This window comes from Chiroxiphia lanceolata, chromosome 5 (assembly GCF_009829145.1).
Source record: "Chiroxiphia lanceolata isolate bChiLan1 chromosome 5, bChiLan1.pri, whole genome shotgun sequence".
In the NCBI taxonomy this organism is placed as follows: domain Eukaryota; kingdom Metazoa; phylum Chordata; class Aves; order Passeriformes; family Pipridae; genus Chiroxiphia; species Chiroxiphia lanceolata.
Genome location: NC_045641.1, coordinates 71,701,930 through 71,725,535, shown reverse-complemented (window position 1 = coordinate 71,725,535; position 23,606 = coordinate 71,701,930).

The window sequence follows — 23,606 nt, the reverse complement described above, 5'->3', positions numbered from 1 at the left end:
GTTTCTGGCAAGGCAGACAAGAACCGTCAGGTTGATCTTCATTATTTTATGCACTTGACAGAACTGATGGAGTGGTCACATACAAAGCTCTTTCCTTGGAGCCAGGTCCTGTCCTTCAGCAGCAGCCTGGGACACTGCAGGAACGGAGGACACATCTTGCTCCTGCTGCCTCCTTCAGGAGACATTCAGGGACCATTCCTCTGACCTTTCAGGAGAACATGCTAGGACCATGGAGGTAACTATTTCTCTTTACTAATTGGAAAGTAGATGTTAATGGACAGCTTAGATTTCGGCACCTAAAGAGCAGAATATCTCAGGATTGAAGAATTTCTGTTCAAAGGAACATGGAATTATAGAGCGGTTTGGGTTGGAAGAGACCTTAAAGATCACCCAATTCCAACCCCCTTCCATCTGCAAAATCCATCCCCTTCTAATTCCAACATCCTACCCTTCCCTTAGCAGGTAGGTGGTAATTCAGTTGAAAAAGGTATTTGTTGCTTGGCTTTGCAGCCAAGATGTTCTGAGGAAGATTCTTTAGCAAAATAACATGAGGAAGGGATTTGTATTGGTACACTAAACGGTGTCCTCGGTGCCAGCAATGCAAAGCTAGGCTAAATTTATTTACTGTAGCATCCAAGGTTTTTGAAGACACCTGGGGAAAGGAGGAAAGAGGCTCTGGAGACACACAAGCCAGTGATGTTTGATCATTTTTTCCATCCTGTATATTAATTAGCCCAGAACTGGCAAATTATTTTGTCAGTGGATTTGAGGAGAGTATATAAAGATGGGTATTTCAAGGGCTTGGAAGAAGTTTATTTTTCCCTCCTACAGCAATCCTTTGCGTTTTAATTACATGAAATAGTCACTAGATGTCTCTACTGCACCATACTGTACATTGTTTATAAAGAGTATGAGCTGCGTAAAGTAACTTGTCAGAGACAGGTGGAGTGTGAAGGAGAAAGAAGCCTGGAAGATAAAGGAAGATACCAGGTTTTGGGGGGGGGGGGGGGGGGGCTTCTGGGGTGGTTTCTGTGAGAAGCTGCTGGAAGTTTCCTCCAAGAGAGGAAGACAGCCAATTCCATACAGCTCCAGGACGGACCTCCAAGAGTCCAAGACAGCCAATTCCATACAGCTCCAGGACGGACCTGCCGCTGGCCAACGCTGAGCCCATCAGAAGTGACCCCGTGGAAGGGATGGACTCACGCTGGAAAAGTTCATGGAGAACTTTCTCCCGTGGGAGTGGCCCCACAGGGAGAGGGGAAGGACTTTTTTCCCTAAGCAGCGGCAGGAACAACCTGTGATGAACTGACCATAACTCCTGTTCCCGTCTCCCTGCGCTGCTGGTGGGGGGCGAGGAGGGGGAACTTGGGAAGGAGGGAGGGGTGGGGGAAAGGTGTTTTTAAGATTTATTTTACTTCTCATTATCTTGCTCTGAATTTTTTAGTAATGAATTCAATCAATATCCCCAAATTGAGTCTGTTTTGCCCGTGATGGTATTCGGTGAGGGATCTCTTCCTGCCCTTGTTTCAACCCATGAACCCTTTGTTATATTTTTCTCTCCCCTGCCCAGTGGCAGAGGGGAGTGATAGAGCAGCTTTGGTTGGTGCCTGGCATCCAGCCACGGTCACCCCATTACAAACTCCTAGTTAAAGGAAATCCCCTGGCTTAGGCTAAAAAATCCAGCACAGAAAATAGAAATAGAAAATAGCATGCTGTTATTCCTGCACTGGAGCAGAGTAGAAAGGGGACAATCTATGGAAAACCTTTTGGTTTTTTCATGTTTTTGAACTCTTCCCTGTGGAGAATAGATTCACATCATTTATGTCCAAAACAAGCACATAACTTGTGCTTGTATTTATGTATATAAATCTCCATGGATATAGGTCACACTATCACTTTGAGTTTCAACTTCTGAGCATGAACTGATGAGCTGACTAGAGCTGAACAAGCAAAACAGCAGCCACTGAGAATGGCATTAAAATAGTATTTTCCTTTTTTTCTTTTCCTTTTAAGGAATCTCTATGAGGTGGCAGGTGGAAACTTAGTATTCCTGAGCAATAAGTCCTGTATTTTCAGGAGGGTGGAGGCGCTGCCATCTGATAATTCACCACCATTTCCTTATATTTTTTCATAGAAGGGAATAGGAAACTACTTTTATTATTGCAGATGAACTCAGGACTCTGCATTTCAAAAGCTGTGCAGGTCATTTATGACTCATGTAAATAATTTATTTTGATACAAACAGAATACTAAGAGGAATGCAATGAGTCTCAAAAACTTACAGTGTGGAAAGCTCCCTTAGTGAGTTCCTGGGGAGAGGCAATTTGAGAGGGAGGAGGTGTAAGGCAGTTTGGGGCTCTTGGCTGTTTTACCTTGGATGTTTCCTCTGAGATTCTGAGACAAAAAGACAATCAAGAACCGTCTTGAATAAACTGCACTTAAATACAACCACAGATTTTGGATTGTGTTTTTCTAGGCTGAACTAAGCTATTTTCTGTTGCCAAAGTCCTTCCCCATGTTGGCAGTTTTCAGGGATCGCTTTCATTGTTACGAGAAAGGTTTCCCTTGAGATCAGCAACTTTCAGGCAGCGCAAGCAGCTGTTTTGCCAGTCAGTGATATTTGCACACAGTCACCCTCCTTCAGCTTGTTCTGAAATTGCTGTTCAGGATCAGGTGTTACTGGAGGACATGTAACACTTGTACACAGAAAGCTACAAAGGGGGGGGGATTATCCATGAGTGACTGATACAGCAACAGTGACACACTCACACAGGCCTGTGTTAAATAAACAAGCATTGTAATCACTGATTCAAACATTTCTGAACAGAGATGGGAGGGTCTAAGTGTTTAGTCATGAGTGATACCTTGAAGTTCATCAGAATTGTCATTTTTCTCACATTCATTTGTTAATTGCATAAAACCTCTTTAAACAGGTCCCTTCCTTCTTGCAGATATCTGTCGCCGGGTATCTGTCGAAGGCCTTGGTCCTGGGGGGGAAGAATGACACACAACACACACAAGGGTAACGAGACAAAGAGATGTCTGCCTGCTCAGCGCAGCAGGCAGTCTTTTATTAGGTGCCAAGTTCCACTTTCCCATACACACACACTATAAACATTTTCCTGCAAAACACCCAGGAATGCAACACCTGCAGTTTGTTATACAGCTTGACCTTGCACTGTCCAGCTCTCAGGGCTGTTTCCATGGGAATGTGCAGTTATCTCCACCTTTCTCAGGGGAATGGTCTCACTCCCTTCAGCGCCTCTAGCTCTTCTACTTCCAGGGGGTCCAGGGGTTCCATGGGCCTGCCATCTCCCCCCACAATTCCCCCTGTCTGTAATTGTGCTACAAAGACCACCCGCATTGTATCCTGCAGGGCCCTTTGCAGGAGCGATACTAAATAAGGCAGCATTAGTAACACAACCACAACCATCAACACTACCAAGCATCCCATTTTGAAAAGTGAGGCTAACCAGCTAGGTATTCCCCATCTGCCAAACCAGTCTTCCAGGCCAAAAAACCCAGTGCTTTCTTCAATCTTCTGAGTTGCCGCCTGCAACTCAGCAATGCTTCTATAAACAGACTTAGAATGATCTGACAGATTCATACAACACATCCCATCAAAGTCTTGACACCCGTATCCGTGGACTAGAAGTAAGAAATCCACAGCTGCTCTATTTTGTAATGTTGCATGTCGGACAGAATTCACGTCAGTGGCCAGTTGGTACAATACCTGTGAAGTTTTATTGACTTGCTTCACTACCCAGCAAGCCATATGATTTAAAGTGCTTAGGGCCTTAGCTGCAGCTGCCCAAGGGAGAACTACGGAAGCAGCCAATCTCTGTCCATAATTCCAGAGCAGTATGTTATCATTACACCGTTCATTAAGGTGTACTGCCTTGCGATCTCATTGATGGAGCAATGAGTGATTAAGCAGCAGTCTGTGAGCGGGTGTCAACAACCCCAACCTTCCAAATGTACAAGGCCCCCCTAATGGCTGTGCAGGGATTCCTGGCTAGATTCTATCTTCACACAGAAGAAACACTCCCGTAGGGAGTCGACAAGGTGCACTCAGTGCTGGAGTACTCCAAGTCTGATTCTTACCAACACCAGAAGGAACTATTTCTATAGAAAGACGATTCAGGGAACACATCCCGTACCATAGACTCACCACGTGCTCGTTCTGTGTCATAACCTATACGATGATTAAAATACACACAGTCTTTTACAAACAGTGACTCTAAAATACCTAACTTTTGAAGTGGAGTGTTAACAGACAATACATCATACCAGCTATCAACATGATCAAGACACCCGCACACAGTATGACAGTCCCGTTTCAATAAGTCACGCCGTCGGACGACATCCTGCACCAGGAGAGATGCTTCCATGTCACTCAGAGGAACACCAACAGGACAGGTGTGAAATGGCTGCTCTGGATACGCCAGTGATGCACAAAAGGTCGTGTGGTTCAGTTCCTTCATTAGTGTCACCCAGACGTTTCGCTTGTTCCATGGAGTGAACTTTGACAGGTCAGGAACTGCACTGACGACTTCCAGGACTAGCAGCAGGACACACATACCGCACAGGTATTCAGCAAGGACTATTGAGACAAACATATCCCTTTCCCCAAGTTATCAAGTCATGTGGATCAGACCATTGACCAGAGACAAGTTCTGCATCTGCATGCTGTGCTCTGTCCTCAGCTCTCACAGGGATCACAAGATTATCAGTTTGGAGGAGGCTTTTTGCCAAGCACAGCATATTTTTCCTGAAACTCTAAAAGAAGGTAAATAAAGACAATCGCCAGAGAAGGTCAAAAGGTTTGAGACATACAGAGCTTTGTCTAGCCTAGAGACTGAGGGGGTTATCCCCTCATTCCCCCTTTCTATTCTTTAAGCAAGTGCTTCAGGGCACCATACACTCTCTCCACCATAACGTGTCCTGTAGAAGAATGTGAAATAGCCGTAACATGAGTGACCCTCTACAAAGCAAAGAAAATTTGGACAGATTTACAGACATAAGACAGCTTATTGTTCATCCACACTTGAGTGGGTGCCCCAGATGTAGCAAAAGCACAACCGAAGTGTTTAATGACATCATGACTTTTTTGTCTAGTATGTGCATTAGCAACCACCACATGGGAAAACATGTCAGTGGACACATGGACATGCTTTAAATTACCAAATTCATTGACATGAGTTCATCCGATTGCCTTAAGGCCTCGAGGGTTAGTACCAAAATAGACAGGAATATAGGCATTACGACAATCTGGACAAGAGTATAGGCATTACAACAATCTGGACAGGAGGCAACAATTAAGCGAGCAATAGAATGAGTCAAGCCAAATCGACATCTGAAAGCTTCTGCACCTTGATAATAAAAAAAAATTAATGAGACAAGACAGCTTGCCGGTGAATGTTAGGAACAAGTCTCAAAGCGACAGCAAAAACAAAAGCATCTGCCCGGGCATTACCCTCTGTGAAGAAACCTGGCAAAGAGGTATGATTACAAACATGCAGCACAAAATAAGGAACAGGCCTCTGCAAAAGAGTTCTCTAGAACTCAAACTAAACTTGAAAAATAAAACCTGGAAATGGACAATACAACACCGCCTGATAGAGTTGCTGTAATAAATTAACAACATATGCAGAATCAGTAATAACATTTAAAGGCTGATTAGGAAATAACTGAAAAGCAAGAGTTACAGCTCGAAGTTCCACAACTTGAGGAGAACCCTCTTGATGAACAATTTGATGTTGTCATCCACATTCTGTTTTCCATGCTACCACAGTTTCACTTGTCTTCCTCGAGCTGTCTGCAAAAACTGTAAGGCCATCAAGGGGCTCTGCGCTGCATAGTGTTTTTGTCCAATTGGAATTTCCCTAAAAAAAAAACTTAAGAAGGGAATGTGAAGGTAAATGATAAGAAAATTGGCTGTGGAACCCAGCTAAAGCAGCTTGCAATTCATATATGTTTCCAAGGCACCACTCAAAGTAATGAGATTGTACAGGTAGAGCAATGCACGTTGGATTTCTGCCAGTACACTCTACACACCTTCTTCTAGCCTCAATGATGAGTTAAGCTATGAGCTCAAACAATCCAGGAGCAGTTTTTTGAGCCCGATAAGGCAAAAAAAAAATAGCCACTCTATGATGTGCAGTAGGTCAGACCAATGGTCAAACCACTGTACCAATGCCCCAAAAGGAACACTGTGATCTGCAAAAATAAAAAGTTAGACAATTTAACAATGATCAATTCATGAAACAAATTTAGAATATAAAGCCTGCTCTACTTGCTGGATGGTTTGAACTGCTCTTTTAGTCAGTTCCCTTGGTTTCTGAGGATTGTCAGAATGTTTAAGTAGGTCAAATAGAGGTGCCAGCTGGGTGTTTGCCATTTACAAATAGGACCTAATCCAATTCAAAGACCCTCATACGTCAGTGAGAGTTTTGACATCAATATCCAATTCAACTGGCTGAGGAATAACTGCTTTCTGTGTAATTTTGAACCCTAAATACTTCCAGGGTTCCTCTCGCTGCACCTTTTCAGGAGCAATTACTGGGCCAAAGGATTGTAGACTCTTTCTGGTTTCAGCTTCCAACACACCCAACTGATCCTCAGTGGCCACAGCTAGCAAAAATATTACCTATATAATGACAACAAAAGACAGCCAGAAAATTACAGGAGATAATGTTGGAATCATAAACCACCGACAAATTATAGGAATATTTTCATTTCCTGGGAGAGGGTTTTCTATGTATAACACCTGTAAGGTTCTGCACGATTAATAGATGGAACTGAAAATGCGATTTTTTCTTCTCTATAACTGGGGTCTAACTGGATTGTGAAAAAACAACCAGTCAAATTAATAATAACAATGGGTTATTCAGCAGGAAGCATAGAAGGGGTCAATAAGCCAATGCTGACATGGTAACCATGAGACCCATCTGAGACCCATCTGAGACCATGCAACAGTCTTCATTTCACAGACTTCTTTCTTTATCACAAAGACAGGGGTGATTAAAGGATTCTGAGATGGTTCAATGTGATCAACATCAAGCCGCTCTTTAACAAGCTATTGTAGAGCCAATAGCTGTTCTGTAGGTATGAGCCACTGCTGAAATCACACAGGATCTATATATTCTAAAAGAAAATTCTGAGCAGTACCTCCTAGTCTCACAGCCCAAACCCCTGGCGTGACCACAGGCCAGGAGGCCGGCCAGGATGTCCGTGCAATGACAGCTACGCCAGGTCCCGAATGCAGAAGTTCGTCCACCTGGACAACTGACAGCAAGCTTCAAGTATCGTAGAGAGTACAGGTCAGCTGTGGACGTTGTGCAGAGATCGACACTGACCAAAAGACTTGTGGTGCATCAGTAGAACCAAATCCTCCATCCCAATGCTCACAAGGCTCTGCTTGGGGAACACAACTCAGAAAAGATACAAATTGAGCTATTCGTGTCCCTTTAGGAATTGTCACTGAAGGATAAGGTGTGGAGACCATAGCACAAATCTGCCTCTTATAGTTAGCATCAATGACTGCAACATGAACAAAAAATCCCAAGATCCTGCAATTGTGCCACTAGAATGACTGATCAACAAGGCACTTAACCCACGCTGCCTTCGTACAACGCTAAACATCCACCAGTCAGATTATGTGATCAATACATCTGGTACAGAACAAGCAGCAGTCACAAGCATTGAGGACATTTTTCTGAAAACACAGCTGCCATAGGCAGGGCACGTCCGAAAGATGAAGGACTAGCTGTTTTATGATGAATACTGCCATTGGCTGCCGCATGAAAGGAGCCCCGAAGAGAAGACACAAGGACTCCCTGAAACGACATCGCAGCCCTGGCCACACTGATCAACATAACTGGTGTACTCTGGTGTCCAGTCAGGAGGCCTAGAGACACACTATCTGTAACGCTGGTGATGCTTCTGAGAAAGGACGCAGGATGGCCCTGACAGTCTGCAGGGCCCCCTCGCAACAAGCTGATCAAGCAGGGCAGCAACATGGACAACCCTTGATTTAAACCCTGGAAAACACCAAAAAGTTCAAACGACTCTGCCTCCTGCACAGCCCACACAGCCACAGCCCATGGGCAGCACGACACATGAAAAAGGAACAGCACCAGGGGAAAGGCTCCACCTGAGATTTAACCCCTATAAACCTCTGAAACAAGGCTGAAATAGAACACCAAATTTGTGTAAGACGCTCTTATTTAAGTTCAGTCCTGACCAGACAGGGCTAGTCCCGAAACAACCAAAACCCCACCAGTTTTCATAAGAGTGGAATTACTCATGGTGGGAATTTGAAGAATTCATATACCATTCAGAATAAGGAGTCACTATGGTTCAACAGAATCATGTTACACATCTCTCAAATCTTGACACCAGCAGAAAGTATTTTTAAGTTCGCACAGTTACACATTCATGTAGCTTTTCTCTTTCACACAATCTTTTTCCAATCATGCATTCAGGTGGCCACCTCAGTCATTCATCATTCACACACACATCATAAATTGTTATTGGCTGTGTAGTTCTCATCAGTCTCATAACTTAAAGGGCATTTATGGCATATTTGCTAATATTAACTTGTAAATTTTGTACAACTCTCCATGCAAAAGACAAAGACGACGGGAATGGACAGAATATTACCTTGAAAATTTTCAACCTTTTTCATAGATCAAGGACACTCTATTTGTCATAAGAGAACCACTTCTGCAGTTTGTCTTCCCTTCTTCACTTCTTCCCGCCCTCTGCTCCCCTTGCCTCTCCTGTTTCTCTTGAGCACTCGGCCCCCCTGGAAGCAAGTATTGCTTCGTCAAGGGAGCTTTCACTAGCACTTGTCGGAGGACGGGGGAGAGGGAGGGAGGGAGGGGGAGGAGGAGGGAATAGAGGTTGGGGTCTTTCGGAGAAAAATCAGGAAGAGAAGTCAGATTGCCTTTGCTCTCCTTATGTCGCGAGTTATCTACATGGTCTGCTGAGAAAGAACGATACATAGGAGGGAAGGAACAGCTGCAGATGGACACGTTCCGGGGAGGGGGGCGGGGAGGCCGGGTGCCTCCCCCCACTGCACCGTCTGATACCGCGGCCGCCGCTGCCAGCCCGTTACCCCTCCGCAACACCGCTCGGGACCATGGCTGTCGGCAGCGCGGGGGAAAACAGACCCCCCCGCCGTCTGCTGCGCCGAGGCCCGCGGCCGAACGGCCGCCGTCGGCGCATGCGTGGGCGTACCGCTCCGAGCCGGGGCCGGGGCCGGGGCCGGGGCCGGGGCCGGGGCCGGGGCCGGGGCCGGGGCCGGGGCCGGGGCCGGGGCCGGGGCCGGGGCCGGGGCCGGGGCCGGGGCCGGGGCCGGGGCCGGGGCCGGGGCCGGGGCCGGGGCCTGCAGCTGCGACCAGTCTGCTGGCATCCAGGGCCGCGCCCGCTGCCGCCGGGGCTGCAGCACGGGTGCCGCTGCCGCCGGGCACAGATGAAGTCGGCGGCGCCGAAGCCGGACACGGCGCCACCCCGCAGGCACCCGGCGCCGGGTACACAGGCACAGCACTGCCCGGAGGGGACGTAGAAAGCTCCTTAAGGTGAAATTCAGTCACTATGGTCACAAGATCGTCTCCCGGGCCATCAGCAGCACGCTCATGCCGTAGCTGTCCTTGATCATCTTGGACAAGTGCTGCCGAGTCTCCAGCAGTGTGTCCATTTCGGCGGAGCCGCTTGGCTGCCCCCGGCCCCGCTCCGCAACCTCCGGTCCCGCTTTGGCTCCCTTCGGCTCCGCCCGGCCCCTCTTCTTTAGAACTCTAATGTCCTCCCAGGCAAAGCAGCCTCTCTCCCAGTCCGAAGACACAAAAGTAACAAGCGACATAACTTAGCTTCGCCGGTCTAACACCAAAACGCCGTAACAAAGCTTTCCAGGCGGTAAACACACGCCTTTCGTTCGCACTCAGGTCTGCCCCATGGTGACTTAAAAAAAGTGCTCAGGAGCCCACCTGCGCCTTACCAAGTGCCAGATGCACCCAGGCTTCCCAGGCAACTCGTGCCTCTCAAGTGTGGCAGAAACACTTGTTTGCAGGTGTAGAAAACGATCGGACCCGGGTCCTGCAGCGCACCCCGCTGCTATACAGCTCCTGAGTACCGAGACCCTGCTGCACCTCGCCCTGCAGCTCACCTGCCTCCGGCCGCGATACCCCTACGACCCAGGCAATAGTCGACAGTCTTTTTTCTTTTCGTCTGGTCCACACGGGGCACCAACTGTCGCTGGGTATCTGTCGAAGGCCTCGGTCCTGGGGGGGAAGAATGACACACAACACACACAAGGGTAATGAGACAAAGAGATGTCTGCCTGCTCAGCGCAGCAGGCAGTCTTTTATTAGGTGCCAAGTTCCACTTTCCCATACACACACACTATAGACATTTTCCTGCAAAACACTCAGGAATGCAACACCTGCAGTTTGTTATACAGCTCGACCTTGCACTGTCCAGCTCTCAGGGCTGTTTCCATGGGAATGTGCAGTTATCTCCACCTTTCTCAGGGGAACGGTCTCACTTCCTTCAGCGCCTCTAGCTCTTCTACTTCCAGGGGGCCCGGGGGTTCCATGGGCCTGCCATCTCCCCCCACAGATATCCCATTTCAGCTATTTTCCAGCCATGGATGGTAAACCTAAGAAATAGAGGACACTTCTGAGAGTTATGAATCTCAAAGCCCACAATCATTCAAATTAAGCCTTCCCATCCCATTTGTAGGGATTCCTCCTGTGACAAAGAGAGCACCAACTGCAAATAAATTGCATGTTAAAGAACTTGCACGGACTGTGCAAATGGAAAGTCTGAGAAAGGAGAAGAGGGGAGTGATTTATCAGCACCATAGATATTGTTAATCCCATCTCTGTCCCAATGAATCTGCCAGCCAGCCCTGGTACAGCTGGAAGGCCATGGAGGTGATGAGCAGAGCTCCTCTTGGGTCTGGCAAGGAGAGAACAGAAGGTGCCCATCTGTAGACTTTACCTCCACTTCCTGCAGCAACCATATTCATATTACTCAGAGGCTTAAAGGTTGCTGAAACCACAGTGGCATTTGCTGGTGGCTCAAATCAGGTCATCTAAAAGCTTCCCTAGGCATGATTTGCATTCTTTTTCTTAAAATTGTACACAGATAGGAGATGGCTACTAAATGTGGACCTACTTCCCAGGAAGAAAGCTTTACAAGGAGATGCTTAGGAAATGAGTCTGTGTGCAGCTCTGGAGCCTCCACAGGCCATGGAGCTATTGGAGTGGGTCCAGAGGAGGTCATAAAGATGCTTCAAGGACTGGAGCACCTCTCCTACAAAGACAGGCTGAGACAATTGGGGCTGTTCAGTCTGGAGAAGAGAATGTTGTGTGGAGACCTCATAGCAGCCCTCCAAGTACCTGATGGGAGCCCACAAGAAAGATGGAGAGGGACTTTTCACAAGGGCATGTGGTGACAGGACAAGGGGGAATGGCTTCAAACTGATAGAGAATAGATTTATGATATTAGGGAGAAATTCTTCCCTGTGAGGCTGGTGAGGCCCTGGCACAGGTTGCCCAGAGAAGCCCCATCCCTGGAAGTGTTGAAGGCCAGGTTGGATGGGGCTTAGAGCAACCTAGTCTAGTGGAAGGTGTCCCTGGCAGGGGTTTGGAATGCTGTAATCTTTTAGGTCCTTTCCAACCCAAATCATTCTATGATTCTGTAACATAACACTTTATTCCAGGCTGCTTTGAACAAGGTAAAATTAAGATGAAAGTTGCAGAAGAAATCCAAAGTGGAAAAAGTGCCTTGTGACCATAGTGCTGCAGACAAGGATGGTTTTGAGCTTGTGAATATCTGCTACCTGATAAGAGCTGCCACGGGAACTGGTAATTTTAAAGATTTGCAGAATTTGTTCCCTTTTATTTTTGTTCTGACTATATGAGAGCATCTACATTCTATTAAAGCACCTTTAGTGTCCTTTGATCTGTATCATAAAATCTCTAGGTAGCTTCCTGCTTCTTTGCATGGTGTCAATGCCATTTACAGGAGTTTTGATCTTCATTTACATGAAACATGTTTTGAAGCGGAATTTTGAGAAGTGTGCTTTTATTACATGCTGTGCTGTAAAGATGTTCACAACACCGTTAAAACATTTACAAAAATAGATGTTGTTACATTTCAGAGTTAAACAAGTTCATTTTACCAACACATACTTGTGTTTGTAATAACAAACCCCTCAGATCTGCTAAAACCATAGTTGCTTTTTGGCATGTAAAGAGATTTCTCAGAGATAAAGCCTAAACATTGCAAAAGATCTCCACCAGTTGTCTGACCAAAACTCTGAGTTCTCGTGGTTGAGGATTTTCAAATGACTTTTATAGTTTATGGGAGACATCAGTGACCTAACAGAATATTACAGCATCTAGAAATTGGAGTCTGGCTTCATAGCTTAATATAATTGCTGAATTTCAAAGAATAGGTGCAAACATTATAAGCCAATGAACAATGAGATTTATAATGGGAAAATATTGTAACTCTCAGCAGGGAATTTGGGAATTCCTATGATAAACCCAGTAACACAAATTCTAGGGAGCTCACTTGTGTTTGTGGTAGTGGGGATAAAATGGAAAGACATCACACTTCTTGAGACTTCAGCTAATGGCCAAAGCTAATTGAATTTGAAGGTGAAAAGGGCAATTTTGGAAGCGTCTACGAAAAGTTCCCTCTCTAAAAAAAGTAGTTCCCAACCGGCTTTATTAGCCATATTTCTGATAAACACATGATGTGTTTATCCAGCTGTGGCCTGGACATTTTACCCAGAAGGATCCTGTGAGAGACAGTATCCAAAGTTTTCCTGAAATCCAAAAAGATCAAATTAAGTGGCTTCCCTTGATCAGCCAGGTGGGTCACCTTGTCCTAAAAGGAAATCAGGTTTGATCAGCAGGACTTTCCCCTCATGAAGCAGTGCTGGCTGTGACCAATGACTTCATTATTTTTCAAGTGTTTTTCAACACTTCCCAGAGTAATCCTCTCCATAACTTTACCAGGCACTGAAAGTGAGACTGACAGGCTGTAGTTTCCAGGGTTGACCTTCTTGCCTTCCTTGAAAATTGGGATTTGGCAGCTTCCAGTCAGCTGGGACCTCTCCAGACTGCCAAGACCACTCAAAAATCATTGGGAGCCCATCTGACCTTAGCCATTTGGGTCTACTAATTTACATGGATTGTTTCATAACCTCTTTCACTGACAGTCATTGAGACACAGACTCTCATATTCTGCCCAGAAAGATTCCAGTATGGGAACCTCCCCAAGTTCCTCCACAGCAAACATTTAAAAAAACCCACTGTTTTTCCCCCCCTACTACTGTGTGGTCTTATTCATAAACTGATTATCTATCACCTTACAGACCTTCTGGTAGGTTCCCTACTCCTAAAGAAGGGGAGGGTTTTTTTAAAATATTTCTTGCAAGCTGCTACTCAGTCTCTTTTTTTTTTTTTAATTATGTTTTCACATTCCATTTAAGAGACATTATAGTCCTCTCCTTTTGCTTAATTTCAACACCTGCCTTTTTGTAGGCTGTCTTCTTGCTGGTCACAGCCTGTTGTGCCTGGTTGTTTAGCTCTGCCATCATCCTCTGGATCTATCATCTTGGTAAAAGGAATATAAATATCCTTCCAAAATAAAGAAAAAAACCCACAGGTTTTTGTCTTGAATTTACAATGCCATGTTGCCAAGAAAGGATGCTCATTTACATTTCCCAGAATGGTCCTGTTTTTTTTCAGTTAAAACATATACTGGCCTTCACAAAAGAAAAGGAAGTGCTATAGCATTTTATATTTGCATGTAAGTGACTTTGAAGTTTTCTTTCTGGCGAAATAAAATAATCTGAAGCATGAAGTCTGTTTGAGTAACAAGAAGCAGAATGAAAGACAAAGCCAGTTCCCTGAATGTGCAAAATCAAGAGGAACTAGGTTTGTGATCTTTAAAAACACTGTGCACACCAACAGTAGGTACTCAGAAAATACACATGCTCAGAAAATTCCATGGAAACATTATGTTTAAATGTAAGCATGCCTACATTTTCCTGGATTGCTCCACTATGTTGGTCTTTGGGACCAAATTGCTTCATCCTTCTGTTTATACAGTGATGTACATTTTCAAGGCTCATGATTGTCTCTTACCTTCTGCCCTCAATGTTGGTGTCAGTTTCTGCTGCCAACCTGCAAACAGCCTTGAGCTTAACTTAATTTACAAACTTGTGTAATAAACAGCTCTGTGTTCTTTTTTTCCACTCTCTGCCACAGCTGGAACATGCTGCCTGTAAATAACTTAATCCTTGAATTTCCTCTGGTACTTCTCCAAAGCTGCTCTCTGCTTGTGTGGCACTAAACCCTCAGCAATAACTCAGGAGGTTTTGATTTAGCCTTCTTATGTGCTCCACGCTCCTCCATTTTCCTTCTGGATCCATCTCTTTGGCATATCTTTTTTGCAGAATGCACTAATAAACTTCAACGTTGTAAAATCACCATCTTGTCATATATTTATAGGGTACTCACTGTTCCAAGATAGTGTTGCTGCAGTACCCAGGAATAAAAACAGTGCAATCCTTGTTATAGAATGATGTCAAACCCCTAGATCCTTGAAAATACTGTAACAAGGACTGCTCAAAGATCAATGTTTCACTGCTGTGTAGGATTTAGTGTGCATGTTAGTTGGCTGTATCATTATTGGGCGTGTGCTACACGTATGCATTAATTGTTTGGTTAATATGGAGGTGGATGAGAGGCATGTTACTCTTGTTATCCTAAAAGACTCTTTTTCTTTTCTTTGGGTGGGCTTCCTGCAAACACTTTCACTTCTATTCCAAACTTGCAAAAAAAATTTTGAGAATGTAAAGGGGATTTAGTGCAAGGGAAAGAAAAGACTGTAATACTGAGATGGAGTATGAAGAGGGTTACACAGAACTTAGTTTCAAGGCAAGCAAGAGAAACTCCAGTGCAGGTGAGCACTTAAGAATTTATGGTTTGCTTTAGGGCTTGTTCTGTAATAACAAATCTTATATTTGAATTATCATAAAAAACCCACAAATCTGCCAAAATTTTTGGTGGTGCTACTAAAGTTGCCAATGAGAAATAAGATGGGAATTGGGTAAAATGCACTACTAATAGTAACACCAGGTTTGGAATACTAGTGCTGAGAGTCCCAGTATAAAAAGGAGACTGGGAGACAGAGGCATATAAACGCGAGGCAGTAGCTGACAGCAAGTTTGACAGTGGTCTCAGCTCATTAGCCATCTTAATTTACACTGAGGTTTTTGTTTGGTGTTTGGTTTGGGTTTTTTTCTGTTAGTTTTGTGTGTGTGTGTGAAAATTGAGTGTCTGTGGGGTTTTTGGGTTTTTTTGGTATTTTTAGGTTGGTTTGTTTTGCTTTGGTTTGTTTGCAGAAATCACACCTAGGTGACCTACACCACCTCTGCTGTGTTTCAGCTTGCAGAGACACCCGCTGTTGTCCAAAGCAATAGATGCTGTTGTGTAGATGTATGGAGAAGAGAAACCTTTGGGGAGACCTTATAGCAGCCCTCCAGTACCTAAAGGGGCCACAAGGAAGATGAGGAGAGACTATTAACAAGATTATGTAGTGACAGGACAAGGGGGAATGGCTTCAAACTGACAGAGAGCAGGTTTAGATTGGATATTCGGAAGAAATTCTCCCCTGTGAGGGTGGTGAGGCCCTGGCACAGTTTGCCTAGAGAAGTTGTGAACTCCCTGGAAGTGTTCAAGGCCAGGCTGGATGGGGCTCTGAGCAACCTGGGATAGTGGGAGGTGTCCCTGCCCATGGCAGGGATTTGGAACTAGGTGATCTTTAAGGTCCCTTCCAACCCAGACCATTCTATTGTCTGCAGAAGGATGCACCATTTTTCCACCACCATTCTCCAAGTCACAGACACAGGTTTGTAGAAGACCAAAATATAACTTATAATATTGCCAAGAATGTGCTACCTATGGAGTTGGTCCCAGCACTACTTCAATCCTTTGAAGGAAAATTAACTCAGCCTGTGAGAGTGCAGGAGAGGAGAGAAGGCAATGTGGCAGTGTGGCACTGGAAGGGGTATTCACCAGCTCTTTCCTGACACAGCATCACCAAACTGCTCAGGAGACTGCACACATCATCCTGTCCACATATTCACCCCACCACTGGTTAGCAGTGAAAAATGCATCCGGGGGATCACATGGCACTCAGAGTGAATAATTTGCACAGCAGCATCTTTGGGAATCACTCTGAAGTTCCAAAAAGAGTTGACATGCTCAAAAAAAATCCCAAACCCTGCACTGGGAAGAAACCCATCTTCACAGGCTCCCAACCCTGTCTGCTATCCATGTCCCACCTAATCCATATCCCACCTAATGAACGTGAAGCTGCAGCTGAATAGCTGCTGCTGTTCAGTTTGCACTGTGCAGGCACTGCTCCTTCACTAAGCTCTCTCTTTTTTCCTTTATCTTGGTGAATTCGTGGATTTTCTCTATTTAAATGCCTTTTTTATTTTTCTGCAGTGTGGGATAACAATGCACAGACTTTCATTTATGGCAATAGTGTCTGTGGTTTCAGCCCTAACTCTGATCATGCCTTCTGGGTGCTGCTCTTGCATCTCATTGTATGTACAGGCTCTGCTGTGACACAGTAGAGGGTTAGAATTGAAACCCAAACTGCAGATTTACTCATGGGACTCACTCAGTTTAGCCTGAACTCTCTATGTTGCAGTTCAGCTTTTGGGAAGTACAAAGGTCCATTTTGTTGTCAGACCAGGAGTTCAGGTTCTTCAGAATGTGCACCACGAGGCAGCTGGAGTCCTGGGCTGAGCTGCCTGTTCTGTGGCAGCAGGTGCTGAGTTCTGCTCTGCTGAATTCTGCTCTGCAGCCCACGTTTCTGTTCTCTCTCTGCTTGTGCCTTTGCACGCAGTGAAGGACATGCTGTCACACCCACAGAAGAGGTGTCATCTGCAGCTGTTATCACAGTTACCCTGTGCATAAACTGGAACTGGCAACCACTGACACCAGAACATCACCAAGTGACATTACTCAGGCATGACAGTTACAAGTGGAGAGTCAGTGTTCACGCAGGAGCGTGTGTCAAGGTGGGGAATGACGTGAGCTGGCACCTCTTTTGCCTCAACAGAACCCCTGAAGCAAAATCTACCAGCAGACAGCAGTGCATGGTCACAGGGCAAAGGTCTGCTCAGGTTCTGGATATATGATAAAAGTGCATCTGTGACACTGTCTGAACAAAGCAGAAGAATTCTTCCTTCATGACAATGGTGCAGCACTGCAACAGGTGCCCATGGGATCTCTACCCATGGAGATTTCTAAAACCTGCCTGGATAAAGCCCTGAGTGACCGGATTTAACTGTGGAATCAGTCCTGCTTTGAGCAGGGGTTGGACTAGACATTTCCATCACCTTTATGAGCACTGGGCCATTTTGCTAACAAAGACCTCTTGGATCTAAATGGCCTTTTCCTACAACAGCCTGGGTTTTTTTCTTCTGGAAGTGCTACTGACTTGGTGACCCACATCTGAGTATTCATAAATAAAGCTAAAATTCAAAATGAAAACAATAGAAAATAATTAAAGTACTAACAGAGCTAAAACTATTAACACTAAAGAAGATAGTTAGTGAATGGAAATACTGTGGCAGTGAGAGAAAAAGATAGCTTTCCAATAGGAAAGAAAGAATTTAAGAAAAATGTCTTGCAAAGGCTCATCTATTCCTTCTAAAAATTAAAATTCACCCTCATTTTCATTATCTGCCCTAGCAGTAAGCACAGCATGTAGACTTCAAATCCCAAATGAGAATTGCTTATGGTTATTTGGAAGTTTGCTCTGGAAACTAAGTCTGTGCATTCCTAATTTTCTTCAGGCAAGTGCGAATCTGCTCAGTCAGAGGGAATGCAGCTGCCTGGTCTGCATTGCACGCTTCATGAGTTTGCTCTTCTGTCTGAAAATGTGTTTTTCAGAGGAGACAGGAAGACATGTTCCCGTAAAATAGAAACGTTGTTTTTTTCCACTTATGCATGAAGACCTGTGTGTACCCTGATTATACATTGTTACATCTTAATGGTTTTGACTAATTTAGGAGGGGCTTATGTGAGAAAAGACTGCTTAAGTGTATGTGAAGTGATAGAAAGAGAGCCCAAGTGTTCAAGCAAGCCTTCTAGCTCTCCTTTATGGACCCAAGTTTAAAAAACTCCAAATAAGGAAAGTGGATTTTGGTTTGGAGTTATTTTTTGCTTTAGTTTTTTGGGGTTTTTTTGGATTTTTTTTCCATTTCAGGCCTAAATATCCTGCTGTAAAGGATGATGAGAAGTTCAGGGAAAGCAACGGAAACTGTTTGAATCAGAGGACAGGTTTTGTTTCACATTAGGATTAGTGATATGCCTGCTAGGTAGGTGTCCATGAATCAAACCTTGTCGGTATCCAGTTCACAGTATCAGTTTATCAGTGGTGATAAATAATGATTTAGATACCTTGCATATAAATTGTACTTGAGCAGCACTTCTGAGTAATCTGTTCCATGACTATCAAAGGTTCTCTTTTTTTCCTCTTTGTTACTACACTTAACACTGTAACCAGTTATTTTATTTTGAGTTAATTTTAACACCTCATCAATACCATCTAAATCCAGTCATTAAACCATTAAAGTGCTCTGTGCATGGAGCAGGTTAGAATTTGAGTTACATTTTTATAGCTATGTGGTTGCAGTTACATCAACCCCAAAACATCTTATACTGATATATATCTTATTTATCTTTCTTTTAGGTAAATAGGCTGTATAAGATCATGGACATGAGGATAATACAGCACAACATTGATTGTATTGCGTTAGCGCTTCTCATGAGAACCGGCACTTGTGAAAGCCCATTTTTGATTATTCCTTAGAAACTTCACGCTGCTTTGAACAACAAGATTTTTTTTTTAATATATATTATTAGAAAGAATGTTTTTTAGTCTTCATTTTCTCCTGTATTCTGAAGGGCAAGAGATCACACAAGAAGAGACAGAATGTCTGCAAATAGGCTTTGAAGCTGTATTGAAAGGAGTAACTTCCTTCCTTTTTGATGTTTCTCAGCCATTCTCAGAGCCATAGCACGGTGTATGTGACTTCTGGAGGCAGGCAAAGCTGATACAGGATGCAACCCACTGTATTAAACCTGCTTTTTCCATAGCTCAGAGGGACTTGCTCATCAATGGCAGGGGATGTCACATATGCAGATGTGGCAATGCTGCCTAGGGAAAAACCACATGTTCCTTCTCAGACACCAGTTCCAGGTAAAACACCTCATCCTCTCCTGGGTGAACACTGTTTGCTCTCATGTTCTCTCTCTGTCTCTCTCTCTTTCATATTTAATACTGACACTGGATAAAACTAGAAGAAGGTTATAACATGCTGCATGCAGAAGGCATGGGAAGTGGGAAAAGTTGGAAATAGTGGAAGAAATCCTCATGAGGTATAAGTCAGCAAAGCTACTAAATCAGAACCACTAAGGAGCAACGGCTCAGATTTGGTCCCTTGTTTAAGAAGCAGAATGAGGAAGAAAAAGTGTTCAGTTTTGAATAATAGGCATAAAATTTCTTTTTAAATGAACATGATCAAGACAATGCTCCACCAAATTACTACCTAGTCCAAAAATCAGATCAATGTATTTTAAGGTGTATTTGTGGAAAAGGAGTATTAAATTAATTAGTAAATCAGAAAACTAGTAGCAGTTGAAAGTGCAGTCACTGCCACTGAAGGAAGTACTGAATAAATCCTAAAACCTTCCTGCTCTTTCTCTTTAATTTTCCAGTAGTGATTCTTCCAGAACTAAATTATCAATCTGTGATCCCTTCATATATTTGTAACACATTAAGTCAATATTCAGGGTAAGGAGATGATTTAAACATTTTTTTTTTTTTTTTTAAGAAGTAACATTTCTACTACTTGGAAAAAAAAATGAAATTCATTCATGAAAGCATTTGGACAAAATTCTGGATCACAGCAAATATGAATGACAACTTCTCACTATGAGAAAATAGAAAATGTTTGTGGTGTCAGACTAAGAGCATATTTTCATGCTTTCAAGGCTCATTAGTACTTAATGTATTTAATCACTTACGGAAACAACATTGTGTAATAAGCATTTTTATAAGATGTTCTAGTTACAATGTAGATGAATGGTGATGATGGTGCTCTGAAAACATGCACTTAAATGACAGAAAATTATATTTTTTTATAAATTTTTACAAGACCTATCTCCAAAAAATAAAAATGAATTCACTGTATTATATATAAAACAGGAACTACTACCTTAGACTGTATGTTCATGCATCCATGGATATCGTTTATACTGCTGTAACCTCCAATACAAAGCACAGAGGGTTTACCTAGAATTTTGCCCAGTATCTAAAATGATATAATTTGTTTGTAAAGGGAGACAGACATCAAATCTTGATTCGAAGACATCCAAAAACATCCCTTAATCATGCTGTCTAAAGGAAGGGATTGAATTTGAGCAGGGCAGGCTTTGACTTCCATTTAAATTTTCATTAACACCTAGATGATTCTTGTCAAACAGATTTTAACTCTTGGTATTTTCTCACATGAAGTTACTGACCAGAATAATCAAGTAATTTCTCAATGTCCTTTTGGTTTTAAATATTTAACTTCTAAAAAATGCTAATTATTGTTGTGGATGCTTTTCTGTTCATACTCCAGTGTTTCCATCTCCTTTAAAAACATGGGCACCAGATATCCACCCAGTACTACTACAAGTCTTGGTTATGCTGTCTTAAAGTTATATAGAGACAAAAATCCCTGAAATAATCTTTTCTTCACTGTTTATAACTGCCAGTATCACCTTCCCTCACTCTTACATCTGATTATACTCAAATACATTTTGTTTGACCAGGCTTGAACTTACAGGGCTGCCTTTATTTATTGCTTTGTTAACCTTTTTGTTACTTACAGATTTCATTAGCAATTATATTTCTGCTCACTTCGACACGAACAGAAAAAACACCAAATCGTATTAAGCAGTATTGGTGCTCATACCAATATAGAACACACTAGAAATACTTCCTTGATGACAATTATTTCTCTGTCCTCGTGATTAACATGTACTAACATGGGGTTTGTTGCTATTAAAATAGTTTGGAGCAGGAATTTGAAGCTGGTTCTCCAAGTGAGGATCTCGGCTCCAAGGTGATGGGGCTCCTTGTGGCAAATATCACAGTTTCTGCCTTGGCAATATCCCAGCTCTGGGACATGTTGAAATGTTCCCTGAGGATGGCTAATAGCCACATCCATCCCTTTCCCAGATTTTATCCCGGTCTTTCTCTCGGGCAGACTGACTACCTTGCAGAAAAAGAAGCAGCTTGAGGGAAAGCACTTCCTGGTTCAAACTCTCACCATGAAGAAGGTTTAATTTAATCACCACAGAAAATTCGGCAGATGAACCTTCTGAGTGGCAGATTCCCAGAATTTAGGCAGGACTTCAAATATCTAGAAAGTGGGAAAATGCCCCACCTCCTCCTGGCTGCATTTTGTGCAAACTTTTAGAGTCAATTTACTGGAGTAGATACTAAAAAACACAGGTGGGGGCACAGCTTTGTTCTGCTAAGGTGGAGCTGCTGCCAAGCTCTGGTGCACAGGAAGGTAAACGTGCAGGGAACTGAACTTCTGCCAGTTGTTCTCTAGCAGCTGAGTAGGTGTTTTAAATATGTAAAATCTGGATTTGAGAGTGAAAGTCCCTTTACAGATCTTAGCTTTTCCTGATCTATGAGAAAGGGATTCATTTTGTGAAATTATGCAGTTTCTTGGAGTTCTCCTAAATTCTGTTCTTATCTCAAAGTCTACTCAATGTATTTTTTGAGGACAAATGAAAAGATATAAAAAACCACTGGTGGCAGAGAATGTGTAAGTTTGCGTTCTAATGATAAGGAAAGCTCACTCATGGGAAACTTTGGGATAAACTTGATAGACTGGAACTTTCCTTAGCAGAAAGCCAAGCCAAGAAGAGTTCAACTCTGTCATCAAACTAGTCTAGAAGTAGTTGTAGCCTGCTATTAGCTGTCCCCCTTAGCTTCTGTTCCCCTCCTTAACCTCCTCTTGACCAGGGTCCACCTTCTGCTGGACTCTCTCTCTCCCAGTTCCTCCTGAATGAGGTGGCCATAATGTTCCATAATGGACAACCTGCCAGGAGCAATCCCTTCCTGCACTTTCCACTAAGTAGAAACTTCCAATAATGGAGATGTTTTCTGCACCTGACAACTGGCACAGAGAAATGAATTTTCAGTTTTAGTAAGTGACAGAGATCTCCTCCCACTACCAGGGCTCTTTGTTGCTGAATTAGGTAAAGGGTGTGGAAGCATCTGGCAAAATTAAGGTTATGTGATATCTTAAATTTGCTTGTTGATGTCTAAGGACATCACATGCAAATGTGCCAAAACACACTGTTATAGAAGTAATAATTTTTTTTAAATATTCAGCTTGCATGGACAATTTTTCTTTTACAGACTTAGCGATATTCTTCAAAGGAATAGTCTTTATTTGAGAGAGAAAAGATATTAAGAATAGTAGCAGATTGCTACTAGTTTAGAAGTGTCTCCATTTACAGTGCATTTAAAAGTTTAAAAACCTTGACTGTTTTCTGAAAATTATTTACATTCTAAGAAGAAAAACTTCCATGAGCATTTGTTTTGAGAACAGTAAATATAGTTTACAAATTTTCTGTTAGTTCATTGAACTAATGAACTTAATAAAGGAACAGCCAAGTGTATTAGGTCAGGTTCCATAAAGCATAGAATATCTAACCTGTATGATAAACCTTATTTGCCAATCAGGTCCTCAGTGGTTTTCTTGTTTGTAAAACCTCTTTACACTTCAGCAATTCTCATATCAGATGATACCTCATTTTAGCCTTAAGGAGACTTTCTTCCTCTGCTAAGTTTTCGCCTATTTGGGAGATTTTACAACATGAGGCACTTCTTTTTAAAAGCCTCAGTGATCACAAACAAAGGCAGTAGCACAGAAGCTTATTATTGATTTAGATTGATAAAATCTCTCCGTTTATGGAAAGAAGAAAACTAACTGCAAAATACCCAGCTAAACAAAATTGAATATACGCTCAGAAAGAATCCATGTGAATCTAACCCACACCATGCTACATTTATGCCTTCTTTGGTTTTGTTTTGTCAATGTGTATCTGGAAAAGCATGTCTCCAACCATCAGGTCTGTTCCTCTCCTTTTCCATGCACCATGTAATATCCTGGCATAAACATTCACAAGTGAGGAATGCCCCAAGAATTACCTTGCAGGAGCATTTCTCTGAGTGGCAGTTTTCCCTTTGGCACCTCTCTGCTCCACAAAGCAGTCATGGCTCTGATGCCCCTCAAGCCCCTATGTCACCTTCTGAGATGGCTTAGCAACAGATGGGATGTTCGCTATGGATAGGATCCAGATCTTATCCATCCAGTCTGTTTAGTCTGCCTCCTGATCCAGCCACACAGGACCTGAGTAGTTTAAAGATTATGGAGGAGGATTTTACTTCCTGACAGCGGCAGGAAACAATAAATCATCACCTTGCCT